General features: G+C 42.2%; 1 protein-coding gene across 1 annotated transcript in view; it reads right to left on the reverse strand.

Moving 5' to 3' along the window:
* Positions 1-8,379, reverse strand: part of si:ch73-63e15.2 (protein strawberry notch homolog 2) — a 103,408-nt gene extending 95,029 nt beyond the window's left edge. The window contains exon 1 of the mRNA XM_024421300.2: positions 8,004-8,379. The gene's annotated coding sequence lies outside the window, so the exon portion shown is untranslated. The remainder of the gene's footprint in view (positions 1-8,003) is intronic.
* Positions 8,380-12,466: the final 4,087 nt, after the last annotated feature.

Raw genomic sequence — 12,466 nt, forward strand, 5'->3', positions numbered from 1 at the left:
AGGAACAGCTGGAACAGTCAAACCCATTACACAACCCCGACTCCTCCCTCCTCAACTCTACATTTTTCCCTCTTGCTCGAATCAGCCCAGAGGTCATAAATGAAATTGATCACTAGCTCCGGCTGGAGTGGAGAAGCACAAAAAGTCCATGTCGGGCTGTTTGGGTGCATTAAATCACAGCAATGCTCACCCTGCTCTCCGTCCCTTCTGCTACTCCTGCCTGCACTCGACAACAACAGAGCCTTGTGCCCTTCGGAGCCCACTCTGGGGCAGTGACCGGGAGCAAGACTGTGGCTCAACTCTCTCAGCCTAGCAACAAGGCATCAACAACCATTAAGATTTCAGTTATAGCACATTTATAAACATACTCCGGAAGACTTAGCCAAAATGTTAGTTTGTTTGCATCTTCAATACAAAGTCAACATTTTGCATTTATTCTTCATGCAAGATCCATTTCATCAACACCGATGTTTCACAGGACATGCCAAAAGAGGAACAATGGAGTATAATTTTTTTACAATGACATGTCAATACGTCATCATGAAGAGAACCGGTGTCTATTGATCGAGCTCTGGGGTACACTGTCGCCATAGAGAAGAGAGGGCGGAAGCTTGTGGTTTTCACTCAGTAGACCTATTCCTGCATTACACTCCAATAGTTAAACAGCTTGTCTGCTGCCATTTAAGATCCAGTGGCCGTGGGGAAAGAGAGCGAGGTGGTTAGACATTCACAACAGCAAGGCCAGCGACCATGTCACTGGATAGTCAGGAAGCTCAGCAACACAGCATATCATTCACTTCACAATCAGTAAATAGCATCCCTCACAAGGGGAAACAAATTAATTGGAAAAGTAGCCATGGCAACCTGTGTCAAGGTTAGCATTTTCCTTGACTATCCTGCAGGCAGCAAAGTAACTGTGGCAATTGTACTCTGCTGGGGGGATAAAACTGTGTTAAGTGGCTACAGATTTGTGAGAGAATGGTCACTTGAGTTCTTCATGGGCAATTACCCTTACTTGTACCTCCAAGGAATCCAGAGAAAGGGTAAGAGGGTCTATCTCAACTGCCAGCCAGAACTACCAAACAAGCTAAAAGCCCTTTATGCTTGTGTCGAGGAATATAACACTGTGGCTTGCGTGAAAAGACCCTGTTTTGGACTGGATGACTGTGTGATCTCACTCTCCATGGCCAATGTAAGCAAAACATTTAAACAGGTTAACAATCACAAGGCCTCCGTGCCAGCGGGAATACTAGGGTGCGTTCTCAAAGCATTAACAGACCAGCTGGCAAGTGACTTCACAGACCTTTTCAATCTCTCCTTGTCCCAGTCTGTAATCCCAACATGTTTCAAACTGGCCACCATTATCACTGTTCCCAAGAGCTCCAAGGTACGCTGCCAAAATGACTATCGCCCTGTAGTACTCACATTTGTAAGTATGAAGAGCTTTGAAACGCTGGTCATGACACATCAACACCATCATCCCATACCGCAATTTCAATTGCACTTCACACTGCCCTCTACCACCTGGACAAGAGAGGAAATAACTAACTATGTGAGAATGCTGTTCATAGACGACAGCTCAGCAATCAAAAGCATAGTCCCCTCCAAGCTCATCACCAAGCTAGGGACCCTGGGACTGAACCACTCCCTCTGGAACACGATCCTGGACTTCCTGACGGGCTGGCCCCAGGTGGTGAGGGTAGGTAACAACACCTCCGCTACGCTGGCCTTCAACACCCCTGAGGGGTCCCTGTGTTGAAGGTCAGCGTGGCGGAGGTGTTGGCCACGAACAACTCCAACACCATATGACGACAACAGTTGTACGCCTGATCACCGACGGCGATGTGTCAGCCTACTGGGAGGAGGTCAGAGACTTAGCAGTGTAGTGCCAGGACAACAATTAATCCCTCAACGTCAGTAAGACCAACGTCCTTAAGACCAAGGATCTGATCGTTGACTATAGGAGAAAGAGGGGAGAGCACGCCCCTATCCACGGAGCGGATCGAGAGCTTCAACTTCCTTGAGTCCACATCAATAAGGACTTAGCATGGCACACATTAGGGCTGGGCTATATGTCATAACACTCATCTCCATTTTTTTCAAACTTATGGGTGATTCACGATACATATATTGATTTATTAATGTTCACTCCAAATAAGCTTTGTTGTACAATTAAAGGTCAAATACACTGCATTTAAAACATTCGGCAATACATATGAATACAGAGCTTGTGGAATTATACCTAGAATTAATATATGCCTTCCACAACTATGAGTCACTAATAATGTAATTATTTGAATCAAAATTGTTTTGTACTTGCTTTTTTTGTTGTTGCAATAATCACTGATATGGCTTTCAGCGCTGTCTATAAAAATGCCTTTTTTGTTACAAATGTAACCAGAACAATGCATAATGCACATACACTAATAATGTAGGAGGCATTATAGATCTCTCAATCACAAGCCCACGTGCTAGTGAGTAGCCAGCTAATATTTATACTTCAAGTTTAGCCAACCTGAATTTAGGTATTCTGTCACAAGCTCTAAATTCAGCTAACAAGGCAAAACAGTTTAATTGTTATTAACAACTTTGTCTATCTACTAAGTGTAACAAGTACTTTTGGATGTCAGGGAAAATGTATGGAGTAAAAAGTAAATCATTTTATTTGGGAATGTAGTAAAAAAAAAAAAAAAAGTACAAATACTTTAAAGTATTTTTACTTAATTACTTTGCACCACTGTTAGTATGGAAAATGCACCGCCCTTGACTGCCAGGTGGTGGTGCAGACAGCCCAGAACATCACTGGGACCGAGCTCACTGCCATCCATGACCTCTCTATATCAGGTGGGGTCAGAGGAAGGCCTAAAAATTGCCTAAGACTCCAGCCGCAAACTGTTCACTCTGCTACCGTCCGGAAAACGGTGCCGGAGCATCGGCTCTCGGGCCAACAGGCTCAGAGACAGCTTCTACCCCCAAGCCGTCAGACTGCTAAATAGCCAGATGGCTAAATAGTCCATTAATGGTATACAAATGATCTTGCACTAACCCTACACACACACACACACACACACACACACACACACACACACACACACAGGGGTCTCCAACATTTGCTAGCATGAGCACGATTTATTTTTATTTTTAAATTAAACATGTCACGAGCTACTCATTTTGTAATAGCCATTTTTCTCCTCTACCCTGCAGCCCTTCCCCTGGTTCTTGGGTACAACAGACGCATTTGTCAATATTCCCGGCAAACTAATGGTTAATAATAGTGATGCACCAATATTACATTTTTGTCCGATGCCAAAAAACATGATAACAGATATTTAATTTTAGCTGCCTTTTAAGCATTCTAGACAGTTAAATAGTTAACACACACACGGACGCAGCGGTCTAAGGCACTGCATCTCAGTGCAAGAGGTGTACCAACAGTCCCTGGTTCGAATCCAGGCTGTATCACATCCGGCCGTGATTGGGAGACCCATAGGGTGGTGCAGAATTGGCCCAGCGCCGTCATTGTAAATAAGACTTTGTTCTTTATTAACTGACTTGCCTAGTTAAATAAAGGTTACACACACACACCAACAAGTTACTTTGTTGGCATTTACGTATGTCCCCAATACCAGTAAAACAATCAAAACCTATATCTTTCACTTACTTGCTGTGCCGTTTCGTTGTTGAGTCATGTCATTCTCAACCTGGATTTCTATGGAACGGCGTTTGGGCCTTTGAGTGTCAATTTATTTTGTATTTTTTTAAGGATTAGCCACAAGTGGACTTCACGGTTAGCCTTCAAAATAAAAGTACAGCATAATTATATCATTTGTATTAATTTGCATCACTGTCAATTACACTTGTATATTAAAGGCAAATGCCACTATTGTGCCTAATCCTTACTGTGGCTAGCTTCACAACACATAACCCCGGTCCAGGTCGAGCCTCACTGGCCAGATGAAGCTAGCTGGCTGCTTATAACGTTAGCTTTGGGCAACAGGGTTAATTAAGCTGCAGGCTTGCTATTTATTTTCATGAACTGAAGTTTAATTTCAATAGGTGAACAACAAGTGGCAAACTTGCTAATACTTACAAGGATTCCTAAATCATTGCTAAGAATAGTGAAAATGACTGCAGTTTCTACTGGTTATTGTTTTCAGGCTGGTTGTATTGGTGCAAGCTAGGTACCAAGCTACCCCCAGAAGTTGCAGTCTAATAAATTATGCTTTATTACCAACGCGGTATCGTAAACACATTGTTTATGTCCATATGTCCAGGGTTTGCTTGTTTGCAGACTTTTTTTGTACAGCTTTGACAGTGCTACTGTATCTTTTTGACACACAAAGACCCAAACATTCCATAGTATGTATGTCGTAAAGCTATTTCTGTGTAACTCTGGTAGGGCAACATCTGAAAAATAGTGTGAGCTAGGTTAGGAATGCTGTGTTGCACGTGTATCGCAAAATTTTACGTGGCGCCATTACGCCATGTACCTACGGTATATAGATATGCACGGTAGCTTTGACATCGGTTTTTAACGTCAGCAGATACCGATGTTGGCATTTTTAGCTAATATCTGCCAATTCCGATATGTTCACCGATATATCATGCACCCCTAGTTAAATAACCGAAATATTTTTTGTATTTTCCGGAATTCTGTTCTCCCTGTTTTAGTTTTTTTTTTTTTACTCAATTAGTGTTGCACGGTATACAGTAGGATTCATATAGGCCTAATGTAAGCCGAAACTATATATTTTTTAAAGCACCATATCTGGTGCTTCTTAAATTCTGTTTGGTGACTAACATTTTAAAAGTTGGGAGCAGTGTGTTTTTGTGGGGGAGAGAGAGGTGTGTGCATGTTGATGAGAGTGAGGGAGACAGTGTGTGTGAAGGGATGGAGAGAATGTGTTAACTGAAGAGTAATTAAGGTTTCATGCAGTGTTTTTCCTTTGACACGACATGCAGATCCTTTTGCATGTACAGTACCAGTCAAAAGTTTGGACACATAGGGCCTCCTGAGTGGCAGAGTGGTCTAAGGCACTGCATCGCAGTGCTCGCTGTGCCACTAGAGATCCTGGTACAACCGGGAGACCAATGAGGCTGCGCACAATTGGCCCAGCGTCGTCCTGGTTAGGGGAGGGTTAGGCCGGCAGGGATGTTCTTGCCCCACTGGGCACTAGTGACTCCTATGGTGGGCCGGGTGCAATGCACGCTGACAGTCGCCAGATGTACAGTGTTTCCGCCGACACATTGGTGCGGCTGGCTTCCAGGTTAAGCGGGCTGTGTGTCAAGAAGCAGTGCGGCTTGGCTGGGTTGTGTTTCGGAGGACGCCCGACTCTCGACCTTCAACTCTCGAGTCCACACGAAAGTTCCAGCGTGGGACAAGACTACCAATTGCATACCACAAAATTGGGGAGAAGAGGGTGAAATAATATATTTTAAAAATACAAAAAAGTTCAGACAGACCTATTCGTTGAGTGCAAAACTGTCATCAAGGAAAATGGTGGTTACTTTGAAGAATCTCAAATAGAAAATACATTTTGATTTGTTTAATCTTTTTTTGGTTACTACACGATTCCATGTGCCATTTCATAGTTTTAAAGTCTTCACTATTATTCTACAATGTAGAAAATAGTTAAAATAAAGAAACCCTTGAATGAGTAGGTGTCCAAACTTTTGACTGGTACTGAATATCACATGAGGTTGGTGGCACCTTAACTGGGGAGGACAGACTCGTGGTAATAACTGGAGCGCTGGTGTATATTCCTTCCTCCAGCCAAATCACAGGTAGGACTTAGCAAATCAGCCATTCTATGCAGTATTCTATTATACACTGAAAAGTGTGAAGTTAAATTCAATATGTTGTACTGAGTAGAAGTGTGAATTTCAGTGACAGGTTTTTGTAGAACATTTAGAAAATGTGAACAAGCACCTGGGGGACGGGGCAAAAAGGATGCTAAGGCCACATCTTTCCCCCACTGTGGTATCGCGATTAGAGGTCGACCGATTATGATGTTTCAACGGCGATACCGATTATTGGAGGACCAAAAAAAGCTGATACCGATTTCAATCGGACGCTTTTTATTTATTTGCAATAATGACAATTACAACAATACTGAATTAACACTTATTTTAACTTAATATGATACATCAATAAAATCAATTTAGCATCAAATAAATAATGAAACATGTTCAACTTGATTGAAATAATGCAAAAACAAAGTGTTGGAGAAGAAAGTTCCTTGCTCAGAACATGAGAACATATGAAAGCTGGTGGTTCCTTTTAACATGAGTCTTCAATATTCCCAAGTAATTAGTTTTAGGTTGTAGTTATTATAGGAATTATAGGACTATTTCTCTCTATACCATTTGTATTTCATTAACCTTTGACTATTGGATGTTCTTATAGGCACTTTATTGCCAGTGTAACAGTATATAGCTTCCGTCCCTCTCCTCGCTCCTGCCTGGGCTCGAACCAGAAACACAAGGGGAACAACCACTCCAAGTCTCAGAGCAAGTGACATTTGAAACGCTATTAGCGCACACCCCGCTAACTAGCTAGCCATTTCACATCGGTTACACGAGCCTAATCTCGGGAGTTGATAGGCTTGAAGTCATAAACAGCTGCTGGCAAATGCACAAAAGTGCTGTTTGAATGAATGCTTACAAGCCTGCAGCTGCCTACCACCGCTAAGTCAGACTGCTCTATCAAATCATAGACTTAGTTATAACATAACACACAGAAATACGAGCCTTAGGCCATTAATATGGCAAAAAAAAAAAAAAAAATGTGGGGGGGGCTCCCGAGTGGTGCTGCATCCTGGTGCTAGAAGCTTCACTACAGACCCTGGTTCGCTTCCAGGCTGTATCACAACCGGCAGTGATTGGGAGTCCCATAGGGCGGCGCACAATTGGCGTCGTCCGGGATAGGGTTTGGTCAAAATTTGTTATTAACTGACTTGCCCAGTTAAATAAAGGTTCAATAAAATTCACACACACACACACACATACACATACTGACAACAAACATCACACAGGCCAACAGACCACACACAATTTGCTGCTGATACACTGTTCTTTATTTTACTCTTATTACCATCTATCCTGGTGCCTAGTCACTTTACCCTTCCTACAAGAAGATACAATATGTACCTCAAATACCTCTGCACACTGATCTGGTACTGGCACTCCCTGTATATAACTGTTCACTAGTTCCATTCTTATGTATTTTATTCCTCGTGTTGCTATTTTTAAACTCTGCATTGTTGCGAAGGTCTCATAAGCAAGCGAGCATTTCACGCTACACAAGCCGACAAATACAATTTGATATATATATTTAAAAAAATAAGTGGTATCAATGGCAGGCAGACTCAATAGCTAACATTTCTACGGCTAGGGCTATAAAGTTCCACTAGTTTTTACACATACTCAGATAAGCAAGACTAACTCTTAGGGGGTCAATGCCTCCTCACAGCTGTCCGTGATCTACAATCCAGGCAAGCTAGTGACACATATCCCCTCCAGCTATTCCCCCTACTCCACTCTCTAGGTTAGCTAACTAAGAAGTGCAAATGCAGAGATAGCTTGCTAGCTACCACTAGCCAGGCCAAGGTGTTAGTACCTAGTTAGCTAGTTAGTACCACAAAGCTTTAGTAAAACTAGCTTGGTAAGAGATAACGATAGCAAAACGAAAATGTAGAACTTTGCGAACCTCAACCTGAACAAACAAAAATATGGACATTTGACATTTCAGCAGCATTAACTATGAAACAATTGAACTTATACATGCACCAATGTTACTTAGCTAAACAAATTGGTGCTATCAAAGTGCGACGACTTAAACTAGCCTGACTACCAAGTTAACTAAAATCAAGCTGCTTGACAAGAAGGCTCGAGCCGCTGGAGTTTGGAATTGATAGCTAACAGTAGCTAGCTAGCTAACATTAGCTGCCGATGTGTCGCTCGCACCGTGTTTTATCTTAATGAAACGCTTAAATTAAACTTACCACGAATGTCTTACTTATTCTAAATCCCAGCTCAGATCCCACGTATGTTTTCAATCGAATTCCTGAGTTAAATTAACCGAAACAAGGAATTTGATCCAACTTATTATTTTCAGTTGTTTCTTCACTTCCTGATAGACGCTGCCATTTTGAATTGAAAGCAGATAGTTCCGCTGCTGTCGTCACACTGTAGGCTACTCTGATTGTGGCTTGAGGTTCGTGGATAACAAACAGCATACTTTATCTGCCGAATTAACTTTGACAATTAAAAACGAAAAGAAAAATAATTAAGTTCAGGAAACACTACAAGAAATATTCTTAACACAATTTAGCCAATTCAAACACTACAGTCTATTGCATACATTGCCTATTCTCAGCTGTTTTGAAAAGGCCTAAAATCAAAGATCATCAACAACAGTGTTTACAACGCCTGCTGCTGGTTATATTGAGCAATTCGAAAATCATCTTCATACACGCCCTATTAGATTCGCGGTGATGTGGAGAGTAAGAAAATACCCTCCCTCTCGCTAGAAACTCGTTGCAGGTTTTGAAAATAACAGTTTCTTACTTTTAATCAAATCAAATTTTATAAGGCACATGCGCCGAATTCAACAGTGAAATGCTTACTTACGAGCCCCTAACCAACAATGCGTTAAAAAAATATATAGATATATACATTAAAAAAACTGATAAGAATAAGAAATACAAGTAACAAGTAATTAAAGAGCAGCAGTAAAATAACAATAGCGAGTTTAGTTGAGGTAATATGTACATGTGGGTAGAGTTATTAAAGTGACTGTTCATTGATGATAACAAAAGAGTAGCAGTGGTGTAAAAGAAGGAAGGGGGGCAATGCAAATAGTCCGGGTAGCCATTTCAGTTCAGTGGTCTTATGGCTTGGGGGTAGAAGCTTTTTTGAAGCCTCTTGGACCAAGACTTGGCACTCCGGTACCGCTTGCCTTGCGGTAGCAGAGAGAACAATCTATGACTAGGGTGGCTAGAGTCTTTGAACATTTTTAGGGCCTTCCTCTGACACCGCCTGGTATAGAGGTCCTGGATGGCAGGAAGCTTGGCCAATCGCACTACCCTCTGTAGTGCCTTGCGGTCGGAGGCCGAGCAGTTGATATACCAGGCAGTGATACAACCAGTCAGGCAGGATGCACTTGTTGGTGCAGCTGTAGAACCTTTTGAGGATCTGAGGACTCATGCCACATCTTTTCAGTCTCCTGAGGGGGAATAGGTTTTGTTGTGCCCTCTTCACGACGGTCTTGGTGTGCTTGAACCATGTTAGTTTGTTGGTGATGTGGACACCAAGGTAACTCATCTCCTTTGTCTTGATCACACTGAGGGAGAGGTTGTTGTCCTTGCACCACACGGCCAGGTCTCTGACCTCCTCCCTATAGGCTGTCTCGTTGTTGTCGGTGATCAGGCCTACCACTGTTGTGTCATCGGCAAAATTAATGATGGTGTTGGAGTTGAGCCTGGCCGTGCAGTCATGAGTCCAGGATCCAGTTGCAAAGGGAGGTGTTTAGTCCAAGGGTACTTAGATTAGTGATAAGCTTTGAGGGCTCTATGGTGTTGAACGCTGAGCTGTAGTCAATGAATAGCATTCTCACATAGGTGTTCCTTTTGTCCAGGTGTTGAAGGGCAGTGTGGAGTGCAATAGAGTTTGCATCATCTGTGGAGTTGTTGGGGCGGTATGCAAATTGGAGTGGGTCTAGGGTTTCTGGGATAATGATGTTGATGTGAGCCATGACCAGCCTTTCAAAGCATTTCATGGCTACAGAGGTGAGTGCTACAGGTCGGTAGTCATTTAGGCAGGTTAACTTAGTGTTCTTGGGCACAGGCACTATGGTGGTCTGCTTAAAACATGTTGGTATAGGGCCTCTTGGGTGGCGCAGTGGTTAAGGGTGCTGTACTGCAGGCGGACAAAAGAGGAGTTGGCTTTGGGGGTGACCCATGAAATATACCTGCTGGAGCGCGTGCTACAGGTGGGTACTGCTATGGTGACCAGTGAGCTGAGATAAGGCGGGGCTTTACGCAGCAAAGACTTATAGATGACCTGGAGCCAGTGGATTTGGCAACGAATATGAAGCGAGGGCCAGCCAATGAGAGCATACAGGTCGCAGTGATGAGTAGTTTATGGGGCTTTGGTGACAAAACGGATGGCACCGTGGTAGACAGCATCCAATTTGCTGTGTAGAGTTTTGGAGGCTATTTTGTAAATGATATCGCCGAAGTCAAGGATCGGTAGGATAGTCAGTTTTACGAGAGTATGTTTGGCAGCATGATTTGTAGGGGTCCAAATTTTGCAGCTCTTTCAGAATATCAGCTATCTGTATTTGGGTGAAGGAGAAATGGGTGAGGCTTGAGCAAGTTGCTGTGGGGGGTGCAGAATTGTTGATCGGGGTAGGGATAGCCAGGTGGAAAGCATGGCCAGTCGTAGAAAAATTCTTATTCTCGATTAGCGTAGATTTATCTGTGGTGACAGTGTTTCCTAGCCTCAGTGCAGTGGACAGCTGGGAGGAGGTGCTATTATTCTCCATGGACTTTACAGTGTCCAAAAACTTTTGGAGTTTGTGCTACAGGATACAAATTTCTGTTTGAAAAAGCTAGCCTTTGCTTTCCTAACTGCCTGTGTATATTGGTTCCTAACTTCCCTGAAAAGTTGCATATTGCGGGGTCTATTCGATGCTAATGCAATAAAGAGGTGTGTTTAGAGTGATGCGGTGTACTCCTCAATGCCATCAGAGGAATCCTGGAACATATTCCAGTCTGTGCTAGCATAACAATCCTGTAGTTTAGCCTCTGCTTCATCTGATCACTTTTTTATTGATCTAGTCAATGGTGCTTCCTGCTTTAATTTTTGCTTGTAAGCAGGAATCAGGAGGATAGAATTATGGTCAGAATTGCCGAATGGAGGGCGAGGGAGAGCTTTGTGTTATTTACAAAAATACATAGCCCGCCATCCCTTGTCTTACCAGACGCCACTGTTCTATCCTACAAGTACAGCGTATAACCAGCCAGCTGTATGTTGATAGTGTCGTCGTTCAGCCACCACTCCGTGAAGCATAAGATATTACAGTTTTGAATGTTATGTTGATAGTTTAATCTTGTGCGTATGTCATCTATTTTATTCTCCAAAGATTGCACATTTGCTAGCAGAATGGAAGGAAGTGGGGGTTTATTCGATCGCCTATGAATTCTCAGAAGGCAGCCCGCCCTTTGGCCCCTTTTTCTCCGCCTCCTCACCTGGGACTTCCAGAGAAAGCAGTATATCATTCTCGTCGGGCTCGTCAGACTAGTTAAAGGGGAAAAAAATATTCTGCCAGTCCGAGGTGAGTAATCACAGTCCTGATGTCCAAAAGTTATTTTCGGTCATAAGAGACGGTAGCGGCAACATTATGTACAAAAATAAGACAAGAAAAGAAGTTACAAAAAATGCAAATAAACGAACAAAAAAACAATCTGTTTTGGGGACATGTAAAGCATCTGCCTTCTTCTCCGGCGGCATTATTACATTTGTGGGAACAATGCTGTTGGAAAAGCATTCCAGGGGAAGTTGGTTGAGAGAATGCCATGAGTGTGCAAAGCTGTCATCAAGGCAAAGGCTAGCTACTCAAATATAATGTTTAAATATTTGTTTAAATATTTGTTTAACACCTTTTTGGTTACTATATGATTCCTTTTGTGTTATTTCATAGTTCTGATGTCTTCACTATTTTTCAACAATGTAAAAAATGTAGAAAATTGTCAAAATAAAGAAAAACCCTTGAATGAGTAGGTGTGTCCAAACTTTTGTCGGGTACTGTATAAAACTACATCCATACTTCCATTAATTTTTAAAACTGGTACAAGTTTACCTTCAGAGGCTCCAGTTAGCTAGTTTGTAGCTCAAACCATTCAGACACTACATACATTTTCGTAGATAGCTCTAGTTTCACATGTGTAGACACTGGTATGGTGCTGGAGATAATGAATATGAAGTTGGAAAGTGTTGGAATTGAGTACTAAGAAAAGTTCCAAACCTCCCTGCTAATAACAGATTGTTTTCAGTTTTCCCCTCCCCAGATCCCAGAGAGTCCTAGCAAAATTCTTTCTTATGAAATTGCTCTTTGCTAAGAAGCTATTCTTGTTTATTTTTGACCATTTTCATTGAAAATGATCAAAGTAAGGTACTTAATTGCTACCCAGAAATGATTTGTTATTGAGGTAAAAACAGCTGCATTGGACCTTTAATGCATCATGAATACAGAATTGGAAACCATAATTATCCCACAGTAATAATAACCATTGAGGTCATCTAATAAGCGTATTTCGGTGTGTATAGTTTCTTGATTGCTGTCATTTTGGCATCCATCCTTCCCCGCTGAGTTATTAAATGATGCAACTAGAAGAGGTTAAATTGTTTCCAGTAAACACAGCCACTGACTTCCTGGTACAACAGTCCCCTTTTCCAACAAACG

Source organism: Oncorhynchus tshawytscha, linkage group LG05 (assembly GCF_018296145.1).
Source record: "Oncorhynchus tshawytscha isolate Ot180627B linkage group LG05, Otsh_v2.0, whole genome shotgun sequence".
Classification (NCBI taxonomy): domain Eukaryota; kingdom Metazoa; phylum Chordata; class Actinopteri; order Salmoniformes; family Salmonidae; genus Oncorhynchus; species Oncorhynchus tshawytscha.